The sequence below is a fragment of the Chiloscyllium plagiosum genome, unplaced genomic scaffold (genome assembly GCF_037043375.1).
Source record: "Chiloscyllium plagiosum isolate Xiang-an unplaced genomic scaffold, Cpla_swu_hap1 HiC_scaffold_15, whole genome shotgun sequence".
NCBI lineage: Eukaryota > Metazoa > Chordata > Chondrichthyes > Orectolobiformes > Hemiscylliidae > Chiloscyllium > Chiloscyllium plagiosum.
Window position 1 is genome coordinate 33248599 of NW_028270153.1, and position 25845 is coordinate 33274443.

The 25845-nt window shown below is 38.8% G+C and overlaps 1 long non-coding RNA gene across 1 annotated transcript in view; it reads left to right on the forward strand.

Annotated features, from left to right (window-relative positions):
• LOC148147639 (uncharacterized) overlaps positions 1–25845 on the forward strand; it is a 55994-nt gene that overhangs the window by 23285 nt on the left and 6864 nt on the right. Inside the window, exon 2 of the long non-coding RNA XR_015759563.1 lies at positions 17355–17510. This is a non-coding gene — a long non-coding RNA (uncharacterized LOC148147639). The remainder of the gene's footprint in view (positions 1–17354; positions 17511–25845) is intronic.

The following is a 25845-nucleotide window of genomic DNA, read 5'->3' on the forward strand; positions in this document are numbered from 1 at the left end:
TCAGTTTTTGGAACTGATCAGGAAATGACCTTATAGTCTTCTAATGTCATTTTCCATCCTAGAATGTATGTGTTTTTGGGAAACACCAGCAAGAAATTGGACCTAAAGGAGCAGGTCTAGACTATATAGAGGAGATCTAAATCCACTGGTCCTTTGGTTTATTTGCTTGATATTGCTGTATATACCTTCATATCTAAACTGGGAGCTATCAAATTTCTAGCCCATCTTGCTGGTGAAAGATATAAGCATGTACCAAAAAAGTACTTACAAGATCATATTTCTAGTTCTGTTGAAGCTTTGTGATTCATTTCATTACCAGTTAAATTTGTTTTACTCTATTACAGCACTTACCACATGACGTGAGCTTGTAATCTAATAAGCAAATGGTCCATTCACTTTTTCAAATATACACAGAAGAAAAGAAGCTGCTGCACATTTGGTCAAACTGAAAGTAATTAATGTAGATAGCTGCATTTAAGTTGCATTGTGAGGAAAATCTATGTGCATTGTCTGTTTTGCAAAACGCTCTTCCCAAATGTTATTTCATCTTAAAGACCAGTCTTAGATTTTGAAACAATGAAATTGCAGCAAACAATATTCACGTACAATGAATTTATTTGACATTTCTTTGACAGTGTACTGGGGTCTGGGTTCAGAACCTAGACCATCAATTTAATTCATAAATGACAGTTAAATTGACAGTCTATTTGCAACCAAGGTGCATGTTTTGAAGAGGAGCAGAAAATGCTCAAAATACCCAGCAGGTGGCATGAGAAATATAAACAGAAAAAGACGGTCGAGTCTGATTCATTCAGTATACCGTAGCTGATCTTGAGCTCAATTCCACTTTCCTGCCTGGTCTCCCTCTTTTTTGATTCCATGAGAAGTCAAAAAATATGCCTTTCTTAGCCTTAAATGTCTAATAATGGTGCGTCCTCTGTACTGTTCTAACGCAGAGGGTTGAGGATTCACAACTTTTGGAGTGAAATTATTTCTTATCACCTTAATCCTAAAATGTAGGCACCTTGGCCTACAGCAGCGCCCCTTGTTTTAGATTTCCCAACCAGGAGAACAATGATTATCCATCCTGTCAAGCTCCTTCATACTCCTGTTTCAAACAAAACAGCTCTCATTCTTCTAAACTCCCAGTTTATTCTCCCTCTCATCATTAGGCAATCCTCTCATCCCATGAATCAATCAGTTACTTTTTTAAAATTGTTATACTGCCTTCAACACAAATACATTCTTCCTTAAAATGGGAGACCAAAATCGTACACAGTATTCTTGGTGTGGTTTCACCAGAGCCCTGGACATATAGGAAAAAGAATTATCCCTGTATTTCACTCTTCTTGCAATAGCAGTCAATATGCTCCAGTGTTCTTGCAATAAAAGTCAACATGCAATTTGCTTTTCTAGTTGATTATATTTGCATACTAACATTGTGTGTTGTTTGCATGAATACACCCAACTCTCTCTAAATATCAACATTTACAAGTTTTATGCCCTTTAAAAATATCCTTCTTTATTTTTATAACCAAAAGGGAGTAACTTCACACTTCTGAACACCATCTTCCATTTTTCACTTTGTTGCCTGTTCACGTAACCTATCCATAAATTTTAGCATCCTCATTGTGTTATCCTAATTTTCCTATTCCCTCAACAGAACCACTTTCGGAGTCCTCGCTTTTTCACTGGTTCCCAAGTGGATCCTTCCCCACACACATCAAAGGGCTCTCTAGCCAGAAGGAGATGCACTGGGCAGGCAACATAGCCATTATGACTCATGCTTTTACTTGCAGAGAACAGTATCGGTTCTTCTAACTATCCTGTGCCCTATTACAAACTACATTCATTTTGGCTGCTCCCATTGAATTGCTTCCTGCACCACAGAACCATAGTTCATTCAGCCATTTTGACTTTTTATCACAACCTGAATCATTGGCTCTTATTTCTCTCCCTACAGATGGTGCCGGACCTGAAAATTATTACCAGTGTTTTCTGTTTTTTTCTGTCTGATTTCTAGCATCTGCAAAGTTTTGCTTTCGAGGGGAAATATCAACATTCATCTTCCAACCAATGCCACCAAAGTAAATTAAATTATTATTTATCTCAATTTTTTTTTGCTGGATTTGCCAAGCACAAATTTTAAATAGAATATTAAAAAATGCCATAAAAATGCAAGTTCTTTCTTTCACTTCAAATATTCAGTATTTCCAACTTTATTTTCTTAACTTTAATTAAATTCATTTACTCAACATTCTGTTTCTGTAAACTTGTCCAATATAGTTTATCTTTTCAGCATCTTAATTATGTATAGCTTCTGTTGTTCATTCACCATTTTCCATTGCCTTACTGAAATTATGTTTGTATCATCTAACAGTTTGCCATTAAACAGTTTGCTCATCATTTGCCCACATTCTTCACTTTATGATGGAGCATCTATTATTTCTACCATCCCACAGTCTCTCCAACGTCTGGAGTATAATGAGATGCATGCTAATCTTCAATTTCTCAGCAGCAAAAGTAGTGTAAAGAATAAGGAAGATTTACCAAAACAAAATCTTGTCTTTGGACTTTATAGCTACTATGTATTTTTTGTTTTAGTTTACATAAATCCAATCGTTGTGAAATGTCATTTTACAGTGAAAATACAAGGGCTCTATCCAAAGAAAAATTACTAGTTGAGTGGCTATAAATTTAATTCCTTATCTTAACACTGACAGATTTGACCCCACAAGAAAAGAAACATGATTTGGAACACAAGCTTCATTGTTACATGATATATCATCCCCACAGGACTAACTGAATTCTACCCAGTTCATTTTCAATGTGAGAACATGCTGTTCGATACATGTTGGTTTCACGTTTCATGCGAACCATTCTTTGTTTTCTTACATCACAGCTTTAGTCCTCACATCTACGCAACAACTTTATTGTCAGAAACTGGAAAACACCAGTCAACCAAACATTTTATCCCACTCGTACAGTGGAGAGAGATTCTTTTTGTTTCAATAGATTTGAAATATCTTGACTGGAAATTCCTTTTGACTGAAACTATTCTCTTCGCTCTCCCTCCATATGCCTCAGGCCAAAGCTGCTTATTAGAAATTCTGAAAGATCTGCATTATTGTAGTTTATGGTTAGACTTTGTGAAAAATTACTGAATTGAATGTCCACAAAATTACAAACCGTAGCATCTAAACATATGGTGAAAGATAAGTTTTTCAGAGCTGATATGATGAGAATCATAGAAGCTGAATGTATGAGCCTTCCCAGACTATGATTGGCTAACAAAAGGGGCACTGAATTTTATTGTATTTCTGGTAAGTAAATACTGAGAAATTCCTACATTCCAAACTAGATGTGGCAAATTTCAGACCTCAGTCTGTGACTGAGGCTAGTTCACAACCAACATTTGTTTGCAAGGTTTGTGAACAACCAAAATAACATCACAAGGGCAGTTATGTTATGGACACATCCTACCTAAAATGAATAGCAAATGTCTGACCATACACACACACTTACAGATTTAAACTGCAAAATAATACTAAGCTGCTCTTTTTCCCCTTCCATGTTAAATTTTCACAATGATGAATTTACACACTGTTTAAATGTAATCAACAATGTTCATCCTCCATGATTTAAACTGGCAGTAGATAACTTTAAGGATAAAATCAAAACCAACATTGTACACATACGCCACAAAATCATGAGACTGTAGTTAAACAATTTCCAGCAGTTCAAAGAAACGAACTAATTTTGCAATTCCTCTAGCTTCTTTTAAACAGAAAGTTAAATGCTGATCTCTAATGGCTAGGACAACTTATCTATTTTGGTGTTAGTCATAAGCAAAACTAAAAGTTAAGATTTGTGTTATTATTGTGGTGGAGTTGGGCAAGAGATTTTATGATATTGGGCTCTTTATCTCTAAAGTTCAGACAAGCGAGGAAATCAACAACTTCCGTTTGAAGAGGATACGCAGATACAATTTCAGAAACAGCTGGTTTCCTCACTGCTGAGCATACTGTTTCCCCTAATATATTTTACTTTCCTATTCTGGCCCTGCCAGTCCTCAAATGCAGCATATGCCATTCATTGCCTTTCCAATATAGTTGTTGATTACATGGCAAGGAACCATCTTGTTGTATTTTCAGACTTTATTGAGCAAATCATCAAGGCGTTGGAAATGTTTTACAAAGAGGTAATGGAGGGAGGTCAAAGTCTGCTTTCAAAATAAACTTTAAGGGCTTGTCTGACTACAAGGATGGTACACTATCTAACCTCTTCTTCACTGATCAATTCTCAGGCAAGACACTGATGAATAATGATATAGACAGGGTGGTGAAGAAGTCATTTAGAATGCTTACCTTCTCTGGTCAGAGCATTGAGTATAGGAGTTGGGATGTCATGTTGTGGCTGTTGTACAGGATGTTTGTGAGGCCACTTGTTAAAGTACTGTGTACAGTTCTGGTTGCCCTGCTATAAGAAGGATATTATTAAATTGGAAAGTGTGCAGAAAAAATTTACAAAAATGTTACCAGGACTGAAGGATTTGAATTGCATGGAAAGGCTGGATAGGCTTGGACTTCTTTCTCTGGGTCATAGGAGGTTGCCAGGTGACCATATAGAGGTTTATAAAATCATGAATTGCACAGATGAGGTGAATAGCAAAAGTCTTTTCCCTTTGGTAGGTGAGTTCAAAACTGGAGGGCCTATTTTAAGGTGTGAGGAGAAAGATTTAAAAGGGACCTGAGGGACAACCTTTTCACACAGAGGGTGGTTCATATGTGGAATGGAGTGGTCAAGGAAGTGCTAGATGCAGGTACAATTATGATGTTTAAAACATATTTGGGCAGGTACATGAATAGAAAAGGTAGAGAAGGATTTAGGCCAAATGCAGGGACTGGTTTAGTTTGGGAAACCTGGTCAGCATGGACAAGTTGGACCTAAGGGTCTGTTTCCTTGTTATACGACTCTATGACTCATTCCATCTCGGGTTACGCTTAAAGACTATGGGAGCAGTGATATAAATCGTATACATTACCCGTGCCATGTCATATGAACGAGTCTCTGGCTGAACATGGAAGTAAGAGCATCATCCCTTACCAGCAGGGGCAGTGTGTCTGGTAGCTAGCAACCACCAAAATAACAAACACAATCTAACAGAGAATACAATTAGCCTGGTGATGATAATATCTACTGTGGGCAGTTTTACATTCTGCTGCATAAGTTACTAGTGCTGATTCAGATTATTTCTTTCTAGAATTAACTGTACAGTGAGAGCTGATCTAAAGTCACAGTGCAGGTACTATGGTTCACCACTTCTTTTAAAAATTAGTGAATGAATTTCTTATCTGTTCTTACACACAGTGAAAAAGGAATCAAAATGATTCTGCTTACAGGCTGTTGCATATTGCATGCAGCTATTGCCTGAAAGTGAGTTTTTCCTTTGAATAGACAGCTCTAGGGAATAAAAATGTCAGAAAGTATGAACACTCTCTGTATCACATTATGTAATCTCTTTCGCAGTGCTTTGAGCTGGAAGCCTGCAAAGCATCACTTTCAAAAGGGAGGCTCATAAAGGATTGCTCCAATTAGCTTAATGGATCTGTAAAGCAATGCTGCACATCTGAAAATTCTTTATCTGCCCATGACATTTCAATTATTAATATTTGATAAATAAATTGACACATTATGTCATTAAAATGTCTACAAAGGTCGGTATGAATATTGCAAATATTTGCACAAATGTGTAACAATAGAAATTATTATTGGCGAAGAGATTGAATGTTCACACTATCAGAAAATGGAGAGCATATTATCGCCTCCATAGATCTTCAGCCTTCTGAGCTGTACATCCTATGGGTGGAATTTCCCTCTCGTAGGTGTGATGACAGCAATGGTGGGTAATGTTAAAATAAATTTTCCTGATTTCTCCTCAAGCCTTAAATGGCAACTTCTGAATCTTACTCCTGGGGGTTAACTGTGATTTTCACAAAATTGCTTCTCATTAAAGCCACAACTCACTCTATTTACACCTCTCATCTCCTCCACAGAGAAACAAAATGGCAAAAGATTCTTGCCAAGTAATATAGAGTTGTACCAGCTCATTGAATGTACACTGGGCTTTCATGCCACTGCTCCTTCTGAATAATGACACTGTATGGTTCAGGGCAACCATCCTTCTCAACCCTTCACCCATGCAGTTCCACATTAACAAACCATGAGCTTCATCATGCCATCATGCCTGCTGTCAGACCAACTCAGACCCACTTTAGGTCATCAATACTTTATTTTGAAGCTGACAAACACTTAGAGCCTGCATGCTTCTATTGAGTTGCTATGCAAGCCGGGACAACCGTGCACCTTGTGTATACTAATATGATTCTTCTGCACTGACACAAACACACACATCTAATGATACCTGATAAGTGAGTGCTCTCTCACTTTAGCACTTACATGTAATCTGACAGCCTCTGTTTTTTCACACTGCTTTCTTATCATCACTGGCTTTAGCAGGTTGTTACAGGCTGCCAGTCTCTGAGGTTTAGGAATGTAGGAACAAGAGCAGGCCAAACAGCCCATCAAGGCTGCTCCATCATGGCTGATCAAACACGTCCAAGCCTTTTACCCACACTATCCCTTTAACCAATTGTATCATTGACAATTTAGAATGTATCACTCTATTTTAAACTTGCTCAAAGACTGAACTTCTGCAATCCTCTGGGATACAGCATTCCAAAGTATCACCATCCTCTGAGTAAAAACATTTCATTCCAAATGGCATCCTCCATGTTTTTAAATTGTGTGCCCTGGTCCTAAACTTCCCAAACAGGGGAAATATCTTCCCTGCATCTACCCTGCCTATCCTTTTATGTATGTAATTTGTAAGTTTCATTGAAATCACCTCTCATTCTTTGATTATCAGCAGCATATAACCAAAACACTGTTCATAGGTTAGTTTCACCGTCCCAGGAACAAGCCTGGTGAACCTTTTATTGCACTATCTCTGTGGTAATAATACCTTTTCTGAAATAAGGAGACCAATTCTATTAGTCTTGGATGTAGGTTTGCTCACTGAGCTGGAGGGTTTGTTTTCAGATGTTTCATCACCATACTAGACAACATCTTCAGTGAGCCTCCGAATTATGCACTGATGGTGTAGCCCACTTTCTATTTATATGTTTGAGTTTCCTAGGGTTGGTGATGTCATTTCCTGTGGTGACATCATTTCCTATGGTGATGTCATTTCCTGTTCTTTTTCTCAGGGGGGTTGGTAAAGGAGATCCAAGTTAATGTGTTTGTTGATTGAGTTCCGGTTGGACTGCCATGCTTCTAGGAATTTTGTGCATGTTTCTGTTTGGCTTGTCCGTGGATGGATGGATGTGTTGTCCCAGTCGAAGTGATGTCCTCCCCCATCCGTATATAAGGATACTAGTTTTGTATACAGACAAGTAAAACTAATGTCATTTACAGAATACTTTGCAACAACTGTAACAAACACTACATTGGACAAACGGGCAGAAAACTAGCCACCTGGATACATGAACATCAACTAGACACAAAACAACATGACCCACTCTCACTAGCACCCCTACATATGGATGAGGAAGAACACCACTTCGACTAGGACAACATATCCATCCTAGGACTAGCCAAACAGAAACATGCATGGGAATTTCTAGAAGCATGGCACTCCAACCAGAACTCTATCAACAAAATCATTGACTTGGATCCCATTTACCACCCCCTGAGAAAAAGAACCAGAAATGACATCATCATAGGAAATGATGTAACCACTGGAAATGACATCACTGACCCTAGGAAACTCAAATATGTAAATAGTGGGCTGCACCACCATTGCTTCATTCAGAAGTTCACTGAAGATGTTGCCTAATATGGTGACGAAACACCTGAAAACAAATCTTCCAGCTCATCAAGCAAACCTACATCCTGAACTTCAACCTGAGCTACAAACTTCTCAAAACTCCATTAGTCTTTCTAATAATTGCTGCACTTGCATGGAAGGCCTCATTGACCTCTTGTCAAGTCCCTTTGCATGTTTACACTTTTCAACCTCTTGCCATTTAAGAAATACTCTGCACATTTGTTCTTCTAAACATGTATAATAATCTCGCATTTTTCCATATTATACTCCATCTTCTGTGTTGTTCTCCAATCACTAAGTCTGCCCAAATCCTCCTGAAAACCTTTTACATCTTCCTCACAATGCACATTTCTGCCTCGCTTTGTGTCAGCTGCAAATTTGGAAATACTACATTTGGTGCACACATCCGAATAATTGATATATTATATCCAAGTATTGATCCTTGCCATACCCTACTCATCACAGCCTGCCAATGTGAGAGCAACTCATTTATTCCTACTCTTTGTTTGTTGTCTGTTAGTCAATCTTTAATGCATGCCAGTCCATTACCTCCCAAATCATATGCTTTAATTTTGCTAAACAACCTCCTCTGGAGGATCCAAATTAAAAACCTTCTGAAAATCCAAATATGTGATAACCATCAACTCTGCTTTATCAATTTTGCTAGTAATTTTCCCAAAAACGTCCAACAAGATTGTGAAATATAATTTTCCATTCGCAAACTGAAGTTGACTCTGCCCATTCAGATCACTTTTGTCCATGTATCCATTTAGCATTTTCCTTCTGATAGATTCTAACATTTCCCTAGTACCAATGTAAGATTGATGGGTCTATAGTTCCCTTTTTTACCCTTTGCTCTTTTTAAATATTGGGGTGATATTTTCTGCCTTTCAATTTGTAGGAATTATGCCAGAATCAATTAAACTTTAGAAGATGATTACATTCCACACTATCTCTATAACTACCTCCTTTAACAATCTGTGATGTAAACCATCAAGGACATTAATTTTCAACCCTATTAATTTCTCCAGACACAATCTTCATAATTGTCCTAATTTCCTTCAAATCTTCATTCTCCCTTGACACCTGAATTTGAAATTTTGGAAGATTTCTTATATCTCCCTGAGTGAAGACAGACACAAAATAATCATTTAGCTCCTTACCATTTTTTTATTCCCTATTATAAATCCTTCTAACTTTTCTTTTAATGGGCCCCCATTCATCATAACCAAATGTTTCCTAATTAGATACATGTAGAAGATTATAGTCCATTTTTGTGTTCTTTTGCTAGATTGTAATTATATTCCATTCTTTCTTTATCTATCAGTTTTTTTGGTCCTCCTTTGTATTCTGAGCATTCCGCTATACTCAGATTTATTACTATTTCTGGACACTTTATAAGACTTTTTTGTCTTATGCACTTCTTACCTTTCATTGTCAGCCATGGTTGACTGACTTTGTTGTTGTTTTGCACCTTGAAGGAATATATAGTTGCTGTAAGCTATGTAGCAGTTCTTTAAAGATGTCCACTTCCTATGCACAGTCAGCCTTTCCCAATCCAGCTCCGCCAAGTTGTAACTCATGTTTTTATAATTTCCCTTACTCAATTTTAGCACCCTTGCTTCAAACTGAACTACATTACTTTCAAACATAATGCAAATTTCTTGCATTTTTGTGCTTTCTTTTTACATAGAGGGAGATGCAGTCAGCCTATCACAGTGGAGCACATTGAATCATCAATCTATCAGTCAGACAGATAGTCATGGAACTGTATGGCGCTTTGCTGCATTGAAATCAGAAGTGCAGCATGTGTCAGCAGCTTACGGGGTAAACACACCGCATGTGGCTCAAGCAAATATGCAGCATATGCTCCAGAACCAGAGGTCACAGTCTGAGAATACAAGGCAGGCCAGTTAGGACTGAAATGAGGAGAAATTTCTTCACACAGCGAGTGGTGAGCCTATGGAGTTCTCTATCGCAGAAAATTGTCAAGGCTAAAGCTTTGAATGCTTTCAAGAAGGAGCAAATTCTTAGTCCTAAAGGGGTCAAAGGGAACAGAATTGTAATGTTGTAGAACAGAGACAAAAGCGTTCAGGAACGTAATTCTTTGAAGTTTTTATCACATATTGATAGGGTGGTTAAGATGGTGTTTGGCATGCTTGCCTTCTGACTCTATGGTACTGAGTTGAATGATCAGCCATAATCATACTTAGTGATTGGGTAGGCACAAAAGACCAAATGGCCTACTCCTGCTCCTACTTTCTATGTTTCTATAAATGACCATGTGAGACAGTCAAAGGGAAGAGTCCTTAGTGGGGTGAAGGGGTAGATTATCACAGTCAGTTAAATTACTCATCCAATTACACTACAGGCTGTTGGCCACAATTAGTCCTTCTAGTCAAGTCCAAGTTGGGCGTCTGCATGGATATGGGACACATCACTGAGCCGTCTTCGACCTTCCATTTCGGCCTGCTGGGTCTGTTGGCAGGGTTTCCTTTGGCATTCAGAAGGGAAAAGGACTGCACTCCTCTCCACCAGCCCAGGTGGCAGCACCTCAAGGTAATATAAACTCTGAATAGATTTGCATGCATGCTCCAATTTTATAAGGTGAAAACCTGACCACCATATTGGACAATGGTATTATGGCCATGAACAGCATGCTTACATCATTGTAAGATGTTAAAGTTGAGCCTGGGAGAGATTACTGATCTGTTATTGTTTACATGATTGCTGTTTTTTATTCATGATTGCGTTGTAATGATAGCCAATCTTATTTATAAACTCTGGATAACATAGATCTGCATTAGAAAATACTTCAGAATAGGACATCCAGACCATATGAAAGCTGTGGTGAAAAAGCTTATAACCTTAATCTATATGTAGCTATTGGGAAAATGAGGTGCTCTAGAGTGTACATTATGTGGTAATCAGAAAAATATTGTTTCATATGCCATGGAGTAAGGTTCTGATTTTTTCTGAAGTTATGGTAAGTTTCCTGGTAGTGTGGAAGATCAGATTACTGATTTCCTGTTACAGGGCATCCAATCAGCTAATCCTGTCTTTGAATGCAGTTTCCAGTCAGAGGCTTAGAATAATCAGCCAGCTATAATGCAAAGTTGAGCTGTAGCTAAATTCTGGAACTACCTTTCACCCTGTTTATACTGAATTCAGAACAGAATCCTGAAATAGGTATTGCGTAAATGCAAGGCTTTCTCTTTCATCAATAACAAATTAAAATAATGACATATTTTTATCCACATTCATCTTCATTATTTGCTAAATTATCTACTTGTCAGTCATTATTCATTTTTTGACAAATGTGTCATGACACTTTTGTGCTAATTCACATAACTTAATTCAGTGAAAACAATTGAATGAGTGGCTTATACAGATTATTTTTTACATCAAAACAACCCCTCTTCATTGTTATTAAAATCAATGATGTTGTAACCATAGTTGCTTTTAGATGTTCCCTCCCCATCTTTATTTTAATTTAGACATTGCTGTTGTGCATGAGTCACCTCTCAGTGGAGTTGAACACACTGGTGTATGATCCTCAAAGAAAGATCGACAAAGATGTTTCTGATGTTATAATGAAGTCACATTTGCAAACAGCATGGGGATTGTCAAGACAGTACCATTGCACTTGTTAAAAATCATGAGATGTGGTCATTGCTGGCTGAACAGCATTTATGACCCATCCATAACTGGCCTTGAGGTGGTGGTGGTGAGCTGCCTTCTTGCACCACTGTAGTCCATTTGGTGTAGGTAAGGAATCAGCATCAACTGTTTTTGAAATTTGCATCACAGCTAGACTGGATGGTTAAGAAGGCTTTTAGCATGCTTGCCTTCATTGCTCAGAAGTTTGAGTTTGGGAGTTGGGATGCCATGTTTAGGTTGTACAGGACGTTGGTAAGGCCTCTTCTGGACTATTGTGTGTTGTTCTGGTCGCCCTGTTCTAGGAAGGATATTATTAAATTGGAGAGGGTGCAGAACAAAATTACCAGGATATTGCCGGGAATGGAAGGCTTGAGTTATATGTAGAGGCTGGTTAGGCTGGAACATTTTTCACTGGAGCGAGGGAGGTTGGGGGATGACTTCACTGAGGTTTATAAAATCATGAAGGGTACAGGTAAGGTGAATAGTAAAGTTCTTTCCCCGAAGTTGGGGGAGTTCTAAACTAGGGGGCATATTTTTAAGGTGAAAGGAAAAAGATTTAAAAAGGACATGAGGGGCAACATTTTTACATAGAGAGTGGTTAGTGTTTGGAATGAACTGGCAGAGAAAGTGGTAGATGCAGGTACAGTTCTAACATTTAAAAGACATTTGGAAAAGTTCATGAATAGGAAGGGGTTGGAGGGATATGGGCCAAGCGCAGGCAACTGGGACTAGTTTAGCTTGGTAATATGGTCAGCATGGACTAGTTGGACCGAAGGGTCTGTTTCCATGTTGAATGACTCTGTGTGTCTGATTTTACTGTTTTTAGTTTGTTAGGACTTCTGGCCTTTGATGAATGGCTTCACAATAGCTAGGCTGTGGTTAATTTGCTGGACTCATTAAGGCCAACTGAAGGCAAGAAGGGTAAGTGCCCAGACTTTGGTCTAGCTGACATTGGGATTATTGCCAGCTGGGGGAGCAGACAGGAACCAATGATCCGAATACTGTAATAAACCCAATTTAAAAGTAACTTCAGTCTGATAAAACTGTTTGACATACTTAGTGGAATTACAACTCCACTTCAAAAGAACTTTGCTATCTGCAACGGATTTTGGAACGTCTTGAAGTTGCAAAAGATATCTCTAATCTATTGCGTTTTGTTTAATGGTATGATAAAGCTACAACACTCAATAGTTCTGTATTACAGCTTCAGATATTCACAATTCAACTGTGTACACAATGGTCACACTCTTCTATTTGGGAAACGTCCTCTGAACTTTAGCACATTCCAGAGCACCCTATGCAAATACTGGCATATTACCCAGGGGACCCTCTTTCGATGATTGATACAGTTCCAGTGACCCAGTTAGAAACATCTAATCCAATGACACAAAGATAGAATAGTTATAGCTTGGCATACTGACTAATTTTACCATTTACCTCAGATTAGCAGAGGTAACTAAAGTAGGCAATGCAGAAAATTAGTTGACATATTCTCTACCACCTCCATTTTAATAAAATTAATTAAAGAACAAAGATTGTGGATTTCACTGAAGTAGTTGCAGCTTCACCAACACCATTCCTGTCACCTTGTTATCATCTTTAATCACTTCCAGGCTCCATCTGGCACATTCTACAAATTCCTCTGGGATTATTAGAAACTACAACAAGGGAAAGACTGAGAAAATGTTTATCAGACTTTTCTTGCATAATGAAGTGGCAACATTCAACTATTAGATCACAATTATTGTGCCCAAGGATCATTGCAAAAATACATTTTCCACAAAATTTAAATACAGGTGCAACTATTGAACTTGCCTAAGTGCAATATATAAAACAGTATCACTTAATAACATACCCTTTCTTTATGTTGCTATTTTAATAGAATTGTTGCAGACTGCATTGAGAAAAAAACTAGCATATGCTAAATTGTAAGCAGTCATTATTAAACTAACTTCTTTTCGCCTTCCAATCAGAGAGGGAGGTATAAAAACCAGCTCAGTTCTTATAATATACCCCAGTCACAAAACACTCCAAGCACAGAGACAACACTGATTGGTCAATAGTGATCAAAGGGTTAAAGGCATAAGAACAGAAAGATCAACTAGAAGGCAAAGAGCAGGGAATTTGGGAAAAACATTCCAGAATGTCATGATTGAAAATTCTGCAGTTGACAATGAAGTGGTGAGGAGAGCCCAAAAGAAGCCAAGCCAAAAACAGAACAATGTGCTGAAGTACCCATACTGAAATGTGTATAATCACAGGAATTTTTTTTTAACCAGGAATCAGCTATGTATGAATTTCTGGAAGTTTATATAGGGCTTGTCTCTAGTAACACTAGTGAACGTTCTCATGCAGTTCCCTGCTGCTGACATCTTTATGTATGCAACATGCCTCTATCATACCCTTCTCATGCAATCTGGCATTCACCAGCAACGGAAGTGCTCGACACTGCCAGGATTCATTTCACTGGCATCATATTTAAATCACAACATTACACCAAATCACATGCTGCAAACTAGGAACTAACGTTCACAATGTGTTGTTGCACAATTTGAAAGGACAGATCTAACAAAAGTTAGCATCTGACTTCTCCGTTAGACACCTGATGGTAGAGAGAACAACCATTCTCATTCCTCAGAAATGCCAGAGAAGAATGTCCCCCGAAGGTGCCAGCTTGGTGTGAAGTTGCTACCAGTGTCAATATGAAATCTACGGTCCAGAGAAATGCTTAGCAATGCAGGAAGAAGGTTAATGACCTTCTGCACTCTGTAAGGGTAAGTGCCAATATCTTCTTTCTGCTACCTCACACTTACTATACCTCAGTTACTGCACCCACTGCCATCAGGGTTCATGGTCTACCTCTCTCACAATTACAAGCAGCATCTTCGCTTATTCACTCTCACCCACCCCAACCACCAGACTGATGACCTTTTAGGCCCACTGCATGTCTTACTCATTCACTTGAGGCATCTCAACACATTTCCCCCACCTGCACCCCAGATGTGATTGCAGCACACAAAATAATATGTAAACATCCTCCTCAAAACATTGTGACATGGAAACCTCTGACAAGGAAGACAATGAAATACCTCCACGTGGACCTTGCACTTCCTTAACATGATTCAGATGTATGCTGCTAAAGCCATGTGGCACACACACAGGAAGACATTGTATGTGTGGTTGCAAATATGAGAACTTCCCTCCCACCTCCAACCCCTACATTACTCAAGGAAAGCAGCATTACATAGGTTAATTGTGTGGGCACTTATAATCAAGTGTGTGACGTGAACAGCTTGTGGACTTGTGCAGGGTATTGAACCTTTGACGGTGATTATGAATTTTGGAACTAGGATTATTTGCAGCTCACCTGACATTACTTGTGCCTCAATGCCATTACTAAATCTTTGTAGTGTTGGTTGATGTGGTCAAGATTACTTGCGACCAGGGTTTTTAGTCAAAAAAATTGGTCAATACATGAGGGTTCACAATCAGAATGACATAATAATAGATGTCTTCACTGGTACTGTGAGAATGGTTATTTGATACTACTGCTCCTTGAAGACCATCACATCACTCACAACTTGATCCTGCTTCTTCAGAGAAAAATAAAATTTATACTTTGCCTACTCCAGGTATAGTGGGGACCATTTTTCAATTTGTGTGCTTGCGATTTGAGATGAGGAGAGGGCAACACAGGGAGCTCTTCATAGAGTGAGTCACAGGTTCAGCCTCCCAGACTAGCTGACACCCCCAACCATTTAAGTTCCTTGTCAACCTCATTGGTTTTGACCATCTCCACTTCCCTATCCAATGCTTTTATTTAACTCTTAAGAAAAGTTATATCAAACTTGAAATGTTAACTCTGTTTCTCTCTCCCAGATACTGCCAGACCTATGGATTTGCTCCAGCTTTCTCTCTGTTTTTCCCAGTCCCTGCAGTGTTTTATCGTTATTTGAATCTTTTACATAACTGCTCATCTCCCCATTTTACACAGTAATCTCAAGGAATACACCTTAGTCATGCCTAACATGTAGCGTCTCCCTATGAAGACAGGGTACTAGTGATCGTCAATGATTCCCCCTCTTGCACTACCCAAGGCTCTCCCATACTCAATTATTTCCCAGCCTCATGTGTTGAGTTGTTCTCCCCTCATAATTATTCTGTCCCCTGCATCCCAGCATGCTGTCTCCAATTACCACAGTTGACTTCCCCAGCATTTTTACAATATTGACGCCAAACAACTCCCCCATTTCAATAAACAGATTCCAGGAATGGCTGTGGCCTTTTGGCTGACTTGGAAAGACAGCCCTAGCAGATGAGTGACATCTGTGCAGCTCCCGACTGACTTACCACTAATCCATGGATAGGTTCCACTGAACCCATTCCCCCCAAATTGTAATACTATGAACCTCCTGACAGTATTCAGCCCAACTGCCCAACTGGCTATGTCCAAACTCCTGGACAAAGATCAGACGATGTCCTTGACTCATTATGGTAGAACACCCAACTGAATATGGTCCACCTTCATTTGACTGAGGACTACTCTAGTAAACTTTGGAACACAGCCATATGGTTGAAGCACATGCTGTGTATTTACTGAGTAATGCTGCATGTGTGATATTTCCAAAGCAGTGCTGTACAACAACTTGTCTTCCTCTTGAATGATCATTGCTGACAAGTATTACAAGCTGCCTGATTTTGTGACTGCGCTAAAAGGCAATAAAAGGCAGACATCCTGTGAGGTTGTAAGCTCTGGTTTATGTGGAAATTTCAATAAAGACAAGGCAATGATGCTCTGAGCATCGAAGTAGGTGCAAATTGATTATACACTAAGAAAGAAAACAAGGAGCTCGAAGTCACACCTTGCTCTGATGCATGAGGTGGGTACCTGACCCTTTGAGCAAATGGGAGAAAGTGAGGACTGCAGATGCTGAAGACCAGAGTTGAAAGATGTGGTGCTGGAAAAACACAACAGGCCAGGCAGCATCCGAGGAGAAGGAGAATCAACGTTTCGGGCATAAGCCCTTCTTCAGGAATCTTCGAACAAAATGTACTGGCAGCAGCATTGCAGGGGTGGTGTTGGTGTGCTGAAAAGTACAGTATTGAAGAGACGAATTGTATTATAAATGAACTGGAGATGAGTCGAGATGATGTGTGGTAAGGCTGGTGTGTGTCTGATGCCAACCTCAGTAGATGAAGGATGTAGGTACATAGAGTGTCTCCTGGAGTAGTGGGGTCTGCTGGCAAAGCTGGAGGCCCACAGGAACAAGAAATGAGGTGAAGCCACCAGTCCCTGTTCTGACTCTCTTGTTGGGAATTGTCACTGTCCAGATTTTCTCAACGATTTGGGAGAATATGAAATTGTACAGACTGTGGTGGGGTAAAGTAAGTATGAGATGCTAATGCACGTAATAGTCCTCTTACCGCTCACTAGTGAGATCCTCTCCTCACTGTTCAAACCTTGGGTGGAGAATTGGACTTTTCTTCCTTGTCATTGCAAATCTCATTCTTCCAGTCTTTCCCAGATTGGTCAGGGGCTGGGTAAATTCCACCAATCGATTTCTATTGTCATTGCCGCTGTATTTACTCAAGAAACTGTAAAATTCATCAAATGAAAAATATTCACCATCATTTTAAACTAATAATGTGATGTAAAAATGTGATGTTGAATAAACGAACAATTGAAGTCCATCACTTAATCTATTCAAGATTGCAAATGAGCTTTTAATGACTTTACAAATACAAATTTAGTAAACTGTAAGTTTGGCTCCATTTTTTATGGATATATTTTGTATTTTCACTACAGAACCAGCCATCAACTAAGAGGTTGTGCATAAGTAAAATACTGCAGACACTGGAATTCTGAAATAGAAACAGAAAATTCTGGAAGGAGTTTTGGTAGCATCTACGGAAGGAAAGAGCATTAACATTTCAAGTTGACCTTTTCTCACTTCTGATTAAGGTTAGTCATTGATCTGAAAGGCTAAATCTGTTTTCCTCCAAAGATACTGTCTTGCCTGCTCTGAAATTGAGCATGTCTGCTTACATGTCTCTGCCAATTTTGCTCCATGTGCAACTCATACCAGATTCCTAAGCATGCACCTGGATAATTCTCTGATTGTCCTAAACTTCTTGTGCAGACAGACTTGATCTCTCTTTGATGGATCTCATTCACTGATAAAACCAAATATGCTATTACTCAAGTATAGTTTGGATTTGGGGAGATCAACATTGATAAGCAAATTCCCAGGATTTGCAATAAAAAAATTCTCTTTTACCCCAGCAACACAACAGTAAATATATGAAAAGTTGGCAAAGTGAAGCCTCAGGTTAGCAATGTGCTAGCACAGCACACCATTACCAGTCTTCAAAACAAGACCAAAATAGAAGTGTTTTTGATATTGATCTGAGTATTCCAGACTTAGTCCTTTATTCATATTTCAGGAAAAGTTATATTTTCAAACTTATATATTTCACAATTGCTACAAATAACTGTGGTTGACTGGCTGTTTCTTAATATTCAATCATTCTTGCCCCTGATGTACTTTATTTCTTTTTCTATCATGAAGGAAACCAAACGATTCAGAATGAAAGACTAGTGCAAATCTTGTTAACGATGAGAGAAATGCAACAAAGTGATTCAAGAAATTTCTTTGAAACTCCACTTATTGAGCATTGGAATTCTCAATTTTGAGGATATATCTGATCTTTCAGGATATAACAGATCCTACCTCTCAAGAAGATCAGAATGCTTCCATTCCCTCAGAAAACATTTAGCTCTTAACAAACACCACCTAAGACAAATTTGTTTGTTATTAATTGCATTGTTGCCTGTGGGACATTGCTGTGTACAATCTGTCTGCTGTATTTGCCAATCCTACATCAATAAGTGTTTCATTAGCTATGAAGCAGTTTGTGAATTTTCCAAACGGGCATTGTAGTAACATAGATTCTCTTTTCTTGTTCATTCTTTATCAGGAAGAATGCTATTCAGACAGCAAGTGAAAGCTCTATGCCTATTTTGTCAATAACAATATTTTGTGATGTTCTTATGGTTAGCAATCAAGCCCAAAAGATAGGGATATCATATATTATAAATGATTAATTTTAAAGTTAAATTATTTAAAAAGTTTAATGTGTTTCCAATGTTTTTATGTGGATACACATTTATTTGAACTAAAATGCAGCACCTCACAGTACTGAGGATCCGGGTTCAATTCCAGCCTCGGGCAACTGTCAGTGTGGAGATTGCATATTCTCCTTGTGTTTGCTTAAGTTTCCTCTGGGTGCTCCAGTTTCCTCCCACAGTCCAATGATATGCAGGTTAGATAGATTTGCCATGCTAAATTGCCCCTTGGTGGCCAGGGATGTGTAGACTAGGTGGATAAGCCAGAGTAAATAAACAGTTAGGGCGATAGGGTGGGGGGGTTCTGGGTCTGGGTGGGATGCTCTTCAAAGGGTTGCTGCAGACTCAATGGGCCGAATGGCCTAACTCTGTACTGTGGAAATTCGATGTAAATCCTTAACTTGTTGAGGAAATATAAGCCTCACCTATGCAAGCTCACCTATGTTCATCACCTTTGAAATCAAATTTGCCTCTGAAACTTTGAGAGTTCATGAATTAAATCGCAGCTTTTCCAATTGCTACATTTCTTCCTGAAATGTGTTTACTAGTTTTCTGAGCTCTTTCTCCTGCAGGCTTATTTCCATCCCTTAAGTGGTCTGTTTCTCTTACTCAGCCTTCTCATTATTCATTCTTCTGACTTTCTCATTTGAGTCACTCCTTCCTCGTCTGCAATAATGGGATAAATCCGTCTCTTCACAATTTCAACATCATAAAGCAAAAACCTCAATTATTTCATCAAAACTGGAATACGTTTTTGTCACCCAAAGTAGAACCATCTTTTAAACCAATACAGTATGTTTACAGTTACGTGTTTCAGTTCTGAACTTTTTGCTCTATTTTCTCTGTAATTTCAAACTCCAATAAATCTGGCAACTATTTTGCAGAAGTGATTCGTTACCTCTTATCCTTACAAATTCCTGCTTTGTCAAGAAGCCCGCAATCAGGAGAGATCAAATGATTATTAATGCTTTAGTTGCTCCCATGTTTGACAACTTTTGTGCACCTGGCAATATCCCTGATGTTAAGATACTTCAGTCATATGTTTATCTGATATAGTTTTTCCTTCAGGATCTTTGCCTTCAGGAGCTAATAAAACCTGTAGTATATTTCCCCTGTCATAAGAAATAAGAGAGAAAGCTTTTAAATAATCAGATTGGGACTCCATTGCTTACCAAACCATCAGTGCTCTTTCAATAAATGAAGCAGTTCTACCTTCTCAAGATTCCCACTACCAAACAAAATGGGATTTAACCCTGTCCTAAGACTAAACTATCCTTTCAGCTGTGTGGAATTGAAAAATGATTTAGAGTCATAGAGATGTACAGCACGGAAACAGACCCTTTGGTCCAACTCGTCCATGCTGACCAGATATCCCAACCCAATCTAGTCACCTGGCCCATATCTCTCCAAGCCCTTCCTATTCAAATACCCATCCAAATGCCTTTTAAATGTTGCAATTGTACTAGCCTCCACCACTTCCTCTGGCTCCATCCATACACATACCACCCTCTAAGTGAAAAAGTTGCCCCTTAGGTCTTTTTTATATCTTTCCCCTCTCACCCTAAACCTATGCCCTCTAGTTCTGGATTCCCCCACCCCAGGGAAAAGACTTTGTCTATATATCATATCCATGCGCCTCAATTTCCATCAGAAATTTAAAAGTTGTTGTCAATTTCATGCTTCCATGATATGTAGCTGTCTCCATCAAGGCCAGTATTTCTTGCCTATTTATAATTGATCTTGAACTGTGCGAATTGCTAGGCCATTTCAGGGGACAGTTAAGGATCAAGATTTAGAGTTTGACCAGACCTGATGGTAGCTTCTCTTCCCTAAAGGACAGTAGTGAACCAGATGGGCATTAATGTTAATCAATGAATATTTCCATGATTACCATTATTGGGACAATGTTTCAGTTGAGAACTATTAATTGAATTCAAATTCCTCCAGCTGTACAGTTGAATTTTGAACCTATGTCCAGAGCTCTGGAATGCTAGACAGTGACATTAGCACGACACCACCTTTCCAAAACATTTGCATTTGAGGGACAGCATTTGAAAATGAGCGAAGGGGAAGAGAAACAAAGAAAAACAGAAAGTGCTGAAGAAACTCAGCAGGTCCGGCAGCAACTGTGAAGAGAAAAGCACATTTCGAGTTCAGTGACCCTCCATCAGAACTGAAAGCAACTAGGAAATTGTGATATTTATGTTGATAATGGAGGTTTGATTGCGAGGGGTTTGGATTGAGACAGCTAGATAGAAGACAGTGTCTCGACATAGAGAAAAAAAGAGAAGCAGACAAAGGGATTGTTGAAAGGATCCCAGGGAAGAAGTGATATTGGAGACTGAGAGTACTTGAAAATGGGCTGGCTGTGCTGTCAGCAACCCATACCAGACAGGACCCGGGGCAGAGGGGTGATTAACAGGCATGGAGGTAGCTGGTCAAGCTCTGAAATTGTTAAACTCAATGCCAAGGCTGTAAGGCATCAAAGGGACCCTGTTCAAAATATCAAAAACTGGAAGATCATAAATTATAGAACTGAGGAAGCTATTTGGTCCATTATATTTGTGAAAGTGCTGGAACTTCAACTAGACCTGATTGTTTGAAGATAATAAAGAAATTGGAAAATAATTTTTTGGTAGTACACGATTCAAGTTTTGATGAATGCACATTCAAGGGGAACAGTGCTGATTAGTAGAAGCATTACCAAGGACGCACCCATTAATATTGATTGAAAGTTAACAGCTAGGTTTTGTTTAAATTACAATTCAGGCATGATACCTCTTGAGTGGTCAAGGCATTGCCCTGAGAAAAGAACCAGCTGTTACTTATTTTCAGAATTGAAACAGGTGAAGTGTGTGTACATGTTGTTTCTGTCTGCAGAAAACAGGATGCTGTCTGTTAATATTTCTAGCTTATAGAACAACATAAACTCAACTGACAATCCTAAATTGCCTGACAGCATAAATCCTCACACATCCAGGATTATCCAGCAAATATTGTCCAATAGAGAATCACATCTAATGTTTGAAACTATATTACAGGTTTTACAAGAGTGGTTGGTTGGGTATGAGCAGTATCTTTGTCATTGCAAACAGCAAAAGGGACATGCTGTTTGATATGATCCACCAGTCTTTTGGACATATGCCTACAGACCTGGAATCATACCAGTATTGAAATTAAAATACCACATGACTCATTTGCTTTGTTTTGAAGGCAGCCTCCCCTTACTACTGCCAGCTTCACCTGTTGTTCAATTTTTTTTCCTGTTATCTTACCTCTCAAGGGTACTCAGAGGTAGACAAGGCTTGGGTCATATCTATGATCACCAATTTTGGGACTAGGTTACAGTAGCAGAACTATTAATTGGATTCAAGTTCCTCCAGCTGTCGTATTGGACTGTGAACCCATGTCCAGACCTCAGGAATGCTACACCAGAGCCATTACCACGACACCACCTTTCCACAACAATTGCATTGAGGGACAGCATTTGAAAATAATCGAATGGGAAGAGAATCAAAGAAAAACAGAATATGCTGGAGAAGCTCAGCAGGTCTGGCAGCAACTGTGGAGAGAAAAACGCAGCTAACATTTTGAGTTCAGTAACTCTTTATCAAAACTGAAAGCAGCTGGGAAATTGTGATATTTATGTTGGTTGGGAGGGGTTTGGATTGAGACAGCTTGATCGAAGACAGTGCCTAGAGAGTGCGAATAAAAGTGAAGCAGAAAAAGGGATTATTGATAGGAGCCCAGGGAAGAAGTCATATTGGAGACTGTGAGTACTTGAAAATGGGCTGGCTGTGCTGTCAGCAACCCATACCAGATAGGACCTGGGGCAGAGGGGTGATTAACAGGAATGGAGGCAGATGGGCAAGCTCTGAAATTCTTAAACTCAATACGAAGGCTGTAAGGCATCAAAGGGACCCTGTTCAAAGTATCAAAAACTGGAAGATCATAAATTATAGAACTGAGGAAGCAAATCAGCCTCATCTTATATTAAGTGGAAGAGTTCTTTTGGTAGCATCCCTCCCTCTGAGCCATTAGCTCATGCTCAAGTCCCACTTGTTCCAGAGATGTGTAGTATCTATAGTGAGTGGAACTGTAAGAATTCCCAATACGTATTCTGACCAGTGAAGGTAGGTTTGCGGTAAACAGTAACAGAGGATCCCTGGGCAATTTCTCAACTTGGACAGTTTGGAAAGAGAGTTCATCTGACTGGTCCATGTCAAACATGAATTTTACATAATGATAGAGCCCATTAAACACGTAAAGAAATTCTTACATGCAGCTGCAAATTGAAATGTAGCAAGCAGACATATCAGAAAAATGTAAAGGGTAGACGATTAGGTGTCCTTAAAGGCAGGTTTCTCTTGGAATTCAAAAAAGAAAATTATGATTTCGGTCAACTAAGCATCCCAAGGCCATACCATATATTTGGGCATGGTACTGTTGAAACTGAACTCAACAGCTGAGCTTCTGAGTTTAGTGCATACGGATTCACACAATGGTAACGGGACTAGATTACCATCATACAGGTGCTGCAGTGCAAGTGGCTACAGTTTCTTTGACTGGTACACTGGTAAGCTGGGTAGCAATGTCAAATGAGCACAAGGACATTGCATTGTTGTTGATCTCAAAGTCCTCCAACATCTTTGCAAATATGAAAGAATCCTTCATCATGTAGCTGGACACCTTGCTCAAAATTAGTTGTAGCAAGTCATTTGACCACTTGGCCGGTTCATGGTGTGTAGAGCCGGTCAGTTTCTAACAATACATGTGAACAACATTTGCTGGTTAATCCTGAATATGAGACCAATTATGCTGACAGCCAAATTAGGATTGTCACCTGGCTGATAGTGTGACACATTTTTGTGCTGTATTTGTATTCTAACATTATATCCCCGCTTCAACAAAAAATGTTTAAAAACCATTATGTTTCAGTTCTAAGTATACCATAACTTTACAAAAAGGCTGAAAAGCAATATATCAGTAAAAGATAAATTCAGGATTGCTAATCAAGAAGAACTTCATGTAATAATTGAACAATAGTAGATATGATCTTGTTTTGAGGATTACAAAGATAAATTTTTTGCTATCATTCAGAATTATGAGTGCCGTGATGGGATAAGATCGGAAAGATGAGCCAGATCAAGTAAACCGATTTCCTAATCCTTGCTGCCTTTAATCTTTTAAACTAACAATAGGATTTTTTTGGTCTGGGAGGAATTTACTGCCCTTTCCTGAAGCAAAGTTGGAGGCAAAGACAATTAATTCAGCAGGAAGATGCCAAAGTGAGACACTGCTTCCTTTCCCCCACTGCCCGATTAATCTGGAATAGGAAGGCTCATGAATTTCTGCCAATTGAGGCCCTAAGAAAGTTATGCCCACTTAAGAGCCTCAAACCAGTGTGGCTGGTATTCAAAAGTAATTAAAGAGGCAGTCGTCATGCATATTGCCAAAAAAAAAGAGAGAACCCTGGATCAATCTCTTCTAGGTTCTAAAAACTGCTCGATTGTTCAAAGGCACGTGGTGTGTGATTGACTTGATGTCAATGCTCTGACCCACCACACTCACATCTGTGGCCTGGGTCTCTTGTCAATTTCCAATCTCTGGAAGGTGCATACCACCAGGTGAAAACCTTTCCAGTGGCATTACCTGCAATGGATAGCTACCAGCTTCAGCAGATGCTAGTGAAAGTGGGATTGCCACTAGCAAGGTGTTGGCTGTCAAGTCAACCTGCTATTGTCCATTTAAGGCAGGTAAGAGTGGCAGTCTTCCCCTAAACAAACATTGTCGAGCTCTTGATGGCTGTCCAGCTGCTGGGAAAGATAGCAATTGCTAGCAGTAAATACCACTCTGAGTTGTTGGACTACATTGAGATAACTTCACTAAGGTGAAGAAAGCATTGTGTACCTAAAATGGAGCAATTACTCTTAAGAAATGTAGTAATAAATAAAAAGGTGATAAACATGCTAAATCTAATGGGTCACACTGGTCCAAATTGAGTGATGCAAACTGTGCACATTTAATGAGTGCAGAACATAAAGAGTACATTTGCTGGAAATGGATTGGCTATGACAAAATAGATATTCAATTTATTGTTTATTCTGGGCTGTTAGGGACATTCTAAACCAGAATATTTCTAGCCTTAGGACTTACTTTTGTTATAATTTAGACATTTCAAATATCATTTTAGAATTTCCCAGGTATTCATCTTCTGTTGATTAGAATAATGTGAATAATAAGCCTTTTCACTTGCTTCCTCTGGCACAGTTCAATCTCTGGTATTTATTTGAGGAGAACGGCCCACCTCCTTGTCAGGAAATATAATTCAACTCCCACTGGTCTGTGTTTTTTGATAATCAAGGCTGAGAACATTTCCTTAGCAACTGACAGCATAGTTACTAGAGCCATTTTAATACAATGATAATAATGGAGAACTACACCATATTAGGTACATTTCTTTGCATTTTTTAAGCAGAAGATTCTTAGATGGATTTTCTATGTTGTAGCATTTTGTAAAATCTGAGCGCTGTTGGAGGAATTAGCATGTGTTTCCCAGTCATACATAGACAACATTGTTGGCATGGCAACAACATATAGTAATTGAGGAAATGAGCTGATGCTGCACAAGAGAATAATTGAACATTTGGCATGTAATCTTTTACTTAATGTCAATTTTGGCTATTTTAATTACACATATACATTTAGCTTTAAACCGTACCTTCAAAATGTAAGGTAAATTGATAGATAAAATCCATTTGTGACAAATAATACAGGAACCAGAAATTTTAAAAACCAGGATAAAGGGCAACTGTAGCAGCCACTCATAAGAATACTCAACAAGTATTGCTACCTTCTTAAAAGGGAGTACCTGAATCACGCTTTCTTACTCAGTATCATCCAAAGGCACTAATGAGAAATGTCAAATTACTTGAATTCTCAATTTTAGCAGCTAACATAAAAGGGAATTCAAATGTTGTTTTATAGACATAAAAACGTGGTAAGAGGAGAGATTGGACGAAAAAGGCTATCTATGCACAAAGTCAGAGGGAAAGATTGAGAATATTTTAAGAAAGAAGATGCTGCCAAAATTTACAGTGAAAGTGGAAGGATTGAGGCTACAAATTGATTGAGGTAGTAATATAAAGGCTACCTGCACTTAAAATTTTGA